Genomic DNA, 5,311 nt, shown 5'->3' with positions numbered 1-5,311 from the left:
CTGAAGAACAAAAGGACAGCAACTTGTCTGTTCCCCTTCCCCCAATTCCCCAGCACTGTTCCCATCCCCCCAATTCCCCAATTAAAAATAAAATAAAATAAAAATTTCACCTAGCAATAGACATAAGCAATTGATCATGTGTAGCATAGTGTATACCAATTGCTAACACCAATCACAGCTCTTTCAAAGCATCTTTTGTAAACTCCTTTGGAAACCCCCATTTTTCTGTCTTTATAAGCTCTGTGTCTTTCCCCCCCTAGGAACACAATTGGGTTTCTACCCAAATCTGTGTCTCCTGGATTTGCAATTCCTAAAATGACCCCCAAATAAAGCTTTTGTTTGCCTTATAGGTCTCAGTCAAAATTGATTGACACCCACCAGGACTTGCAATAAACTTTACACAGTATCTTTTCCCACCATGTATGCCTCTGTCATAGGGTCTGTGGATTCTGTGGCCTATGGGACAGCTCTTTCCTGCTGTGTGCCTCATTCCATACTGGAAGCCTTTTATATCACTCACTGATGTATGGGCCAGAGCAGCATTCCCAGGTGTGGAATCTACCTCCTCCAGAACCCAAAGAGTAGGTTCTGACATTGTGCTTCCTTTGTTGTGTTGGGGTGTGCAAGGTGCAATCATTTGTTGTTTACTTTGGAAGGGATGTCCTAGTATGCCCCAGACAACTAGACCCCTACAAACCTCACTGATGTGGCAAGCTCCCAAAAAATCTTCACAGGGTTTATCTTCCACCCTTGGGAGCAAAAATGCCTCATCAAGGTTTTCATCCACCTGTTATTTCTTGTTCACTGGAGTGAAATTGCCAGGATATCATCAATATAATAAACCAATGCAGTATTCTGCAAAATGTCCAGATAGTCATGGTCCTTCAGACTATGTTATGACAAAGGGTGGGAGAGTGACCATAGGCCTGTGGCAAGACCATAATGTAAACTGTTATCCCTCCCTGTGAATGTCAACAGTTCCTGATAGGGAGGGTTGTATCTAAGGCCACCCAACTGAGGCCATCTGTGCTAGCAGTGACACCAGCATAGCAGCTGTGATTGGAACTAATCCTTGGTTGAGTTTGCAGCAATCCACTACCAATCTCTGTATTTTTTCAAGGCCAGGTTGATGAATTAAATAGGGATGCGATGGGGCCCAACCCTATCCACATGCTTTAGGTCTTCAAGGGTGGCATTAATTTCCCCTGGCGTATGACATTGTTTTTTATTTATTAGCTAGGCTGAGGTGGGTGGGTGGGTGAGGGGAAGGAAGTTTCAGGGACTTTCACTTGACCTTCACCTCTATGAAAACTCTCACCACTCAAACCAAGGAACCAATGTGGGCATTCTGCCAACGTTTGAGTATATCCATCCCAGTGATCTATTCAGCCTTCTGACTGCTACTTTGACTTCAATGGTTATATGACTACTGCACCCACTTTGTTCTTGACAGCTGGGCACTACCATCTTGTCTCTCTTATTTTGGGACCTCCATTGCTATCAGGGAGCCAGTTCTGTAGCAGCATCTCCTTCTGTCAGGCATGGCCTAGAGAGGATGACCATCCATGAGGCTGGTGTAGGGCAAGGAACAGAACTTGGGAGTCAGATCCTTGTTTATTAAAGTATCATTTGTTGAAATTTGCTGATGCCTTACTGTGTCCTGTGTGCGTGGAATACTGCAGTGAAGAAGCCACTGCTTGCACTAAAGGGAGAGGATGAAATAGAAACCTTCAGTTATTCCACAAATAAAATCCCACAGAAACCCATATATGGGGCCCCAAATTCAGAGTATAAAATGCAGAACTGTACACTGTGATAGTAATAGCAAACTTTTTTTCCTCCCAGGTAGTCTGTACTGTCTCAAAAAGCAAAGAAATAAAGATGGAATGTAGTCATTCGGTCTCATCACAGATACTTCATTTCTCCCCCTTTGGCACATGGGAGGAGAGAAATTTCCTGCCCCCTGTTGGTTAGAAGTAGAAGCCTAGGACTTGCTTTTGCCAATTACATGTGAGTTGGGGTGATATGTGTAACTTCCTGGCAGAAACTCTAGTTGCTGACCTTGACTCCCCACAGCCCATTCATGAAGTCAGGCATCTACATGGAGCACAGCCTCTGTCAGCAGATACAGAAACTGTGCATACTGACCTACAAGGCTAAAACAGTCCCAGATAAGCTAAGTTCCAAATGGTCACAAAGTGGTGACATCGTAAACTTCCCCTCTTTTGGAACAGGAGCTAGGCAAAGAACGGGGCCCAATATCATTCCAGTTCAATGGTAAAGCAACTTTGTTATCAGGGGGTGTGTATCTTGGGGTTACTGTGATAAGTAGGTGTCTACAGTTTGCAGCAGGCACTGAGTCAGCCTCAAGACATTGCAGGGAATGTGACAAGCACAATTCTGTTCTCATGACACTGACATTCTAATGGGGGGAGGCTGATGACTAGGAAACAAGTAAATTAATATAATCATGTTAGTGAGATGGTGATCAGAAGGAAATAAAAGGGCATTATGTGACAAAGACTGGAGAGCTACTTTAGCTAGAATGTCAAGGAGGAGATTATGTGACAAAGAGCCTGCAAGGCAGGGGACAGATACAAAGACCTGTAGGCAAGAACAAGCTTGGTACATTCAAGGAAGAGAAACAGAAACTAGATGGCTTGAGGACCCTGAATGAAGAGGGGGTGGGTGGGAGATGAGGACTCAGAAGGGGAAGGGGGGGCAAAACCATGAGGGGCCAGCATGAGAACAGCCAGGAGAGGACACCGCATAGATGTCAGGAAGGCAAGGAAAGGCAATCAGGGAAGACTTCCCAGAGGAAGTTGCCTGAAGAACTGCTTAAGTTAGAAATAAGAGGGGCAGTTCAAACCCAGAGTCTAGGTTTTGTCACTTCCTAGTTGTGTGGCTTTGGGCAAGTTATTTAACGTCTCTAATTTTCAAGTTGCTCCTCTGTGAAATGCGACTAGTAATAACCGCCCGGCATGCTTGTTGTGAAATCAGTGCCTGGAACCCGGGCGGTGCTCAATAATGCCAGTGTGCTTTGATGTGGCTGTGCCGGCAGCGTTGCACGCTGTTGGAAGCGTGTCGTTCCGGGGAGGGGGAGGGGCGGTGTTGACCCTACCCTTGCTTCCTCTCCCAGGTGACCAGAGGTCTCCAGGCGGGACTGCCACTGCTGGGCGTCGGGGGCAGTGGCAGCACGTGAGGGGGCGGCCCTCGGAGGCTCCTCCCGGGACTGTCAGGCCCCAGCCTGGCTCGGGAAGAGGAGCGCTGGCTGCAGCGAGCTGAAGCGTTCACAGCTGATGACAGCTGGCAGGCGCGGGGGCCGAGAGGCGGCAGCGTCCGCAATCCGGGCCGCCTTCCGGGTAGAAACGCAACGTCTCCCCTCCCGGCAGCTGCTGTCGGTCCCTTCAGTGGCTGTGTGTTCTCGCTTTAAGAGCCCCGCCTCCTGGGCATCTGATTGGGCTCTTCGCTGCCTGGCCCTCTTTTGTATAGCTCCATTCCTATAAGCTACTGGGAGCTGGGGGCGGGCCCGAATGCTTCAAGTAGGGACCGTGGCTCTTTTTGCAGTTTTGGCTAAACGAAAAGGACCGGCCTGCCTTCCGGGTCGCCGCTACCGGGAAGGGCCGCAACGGTGGCCTGGGGTCCTGTTGGCCGGTGCGCTGACAGCGCCTCGTCTCGCCTCCTCCACTTAATTCCCATTTCCGCAGAGCCTGCCGTCCGCGGCTCTTGCGCGACGCTCCCGGGTCCCGGACGCCTGCTAGGGGCGCTGGAGGCCAGAGTCCTGTGGCCTCTTCCGAGTCCGCGCACCACTGGCGGTAGATGGGTGATTGGGGCGGCGGGGCCTGAGGGCGGCCCGAGGCCCGCAGGTAAGAGGGGGAACCTCTGCCCTTTCCTGCCACGGCGTGAAGCCCAACGATGGGGCTAGCACCTCTACTACAGAAAGGCCCCAGCCTCCGCGGCATCTGCAGTCCTTTTCTACCCCTCCCTGGCGGGGAGCCCCCGGAGCCCGAGTGCATCCAGGGTCTCCCCGCGGCATCTGTGAGGGATCCCGGAGCTGATTGGGACCCCCCCCCCATCCCACAGCTAGACCGGGGCCCACCTGTCCCTGCTTCTTCCTCCGGGGAGTGACCCCTTCCTGCTCAGGGCACAGCCTCAGAGGACACCCTTGGGGAAGTTTCAGAGGACGAGTGGGCCCCTGGGTGTGAGGACTCGAAGAATGGAGAAGGTAACTGGGAGTCTCATGGAGGGTCGGGGAAGTGACCACACATCCAGGCCTGGGGCTGTGGCAAGTAAGCAGGGCTTGCCCACCCTGTGGCTTGGGGTCCTCCCAGATGGCTCCTTCTCCCATTCCCTAGAAGGGCTTGGTTGCCTTGTGTTGGAGATTCATTTGTGCACATCATAACATTTTGTTGAGAACTTAGTTTGTGCCAGGCACTGTTCCAGGGGACCGGGTCATGAGCCTGTTTGGAGTGGACAGCCAATAAACACATGAACACACAGCTAGGGCCACTTTAGACAGAGGCCAAGTGCTGTCAAGAAACGCAGGGTAGGATAGCTGTGAGAGATAGTTAAGAAGCTGCTCTGAGGAGGTGGCCAGAATGGTGAGACAATGCTGGGAGAAGAGCAAATACAAAGTCCTTGAGGTAGGCATAAGCTTACCAGCAGCTCTGAGAACAAGATGAAAGCCAGAGGCTGGAGAGTAGAAGGCAGTGAGGCAGAGCAGTCCACAGGGGTCAGATTAGGTTGGGTCTTGAAGGTGAGAGAAGGGGCCCAGGGCCCCTCCTCTTCCGGGGGGCTCCCACCCGGGCTGCTGGCAGTTTACCAGGAGTGGCCTCTCTAAGACAGTGCCCACTGAGGCTGAAGGATAAGGGGGTTTAACAGCTCAAGTAACCTGCTAGGGGTCGGTAGCACTGAGGGCCATACAGCAACAATGAAGAAGTATAGTCTCTCTCCTCTGCTCAGGGCTTTCTTTCCCCCTCCCCCCGCCCCCTGGTTTCCCACCCAGTAGTTCTGGGAGAGGTTTGGTCAATCCTGTTGCACAGATGAGAGAGAGCAAAGCTGAGTCTCTGAGAGGGGAAGGCTCTGTCCAGGGGCTCACAGCAGGTCCACCACTGCATGACCTGAGCCCAGCTGGCATCTTGCCCCACAGTCCGGCCACAGACAGAGGGAGTGACGGGAGGCCAGTGGGTGGGAAGATGGCCTCTGGAATGTTAATGAAGTCAGGGGAGTCCCTCCTAGGTGGAAGAAACTGTCTGTCCCAGTTTTTCTGGTCCTGAGAGGCCTGAGAAATCCTCTTCCCCATTCCTCTGGT

This window comes from Hipposideros armiger, unplaced genomic scaffold (assembly GCF_001890085.2).
Source record: "Hipposideros armiger isolate ML-2016 unplaced genomic scaffold, ASM189008v1 scaffold_286, whole genome shotgun sequence".
Lineage (NCBI taxonomy): Eukaryota > Metazoa > Chordata > Mammalia > Chiroptera > Hipposideridae > Hipposideros > Hipposideros armiger.
The sequence above is the reverse complement of the archived record's forward strand: the minus strand, read 5'-3'. Positions refer to the sequence as shown.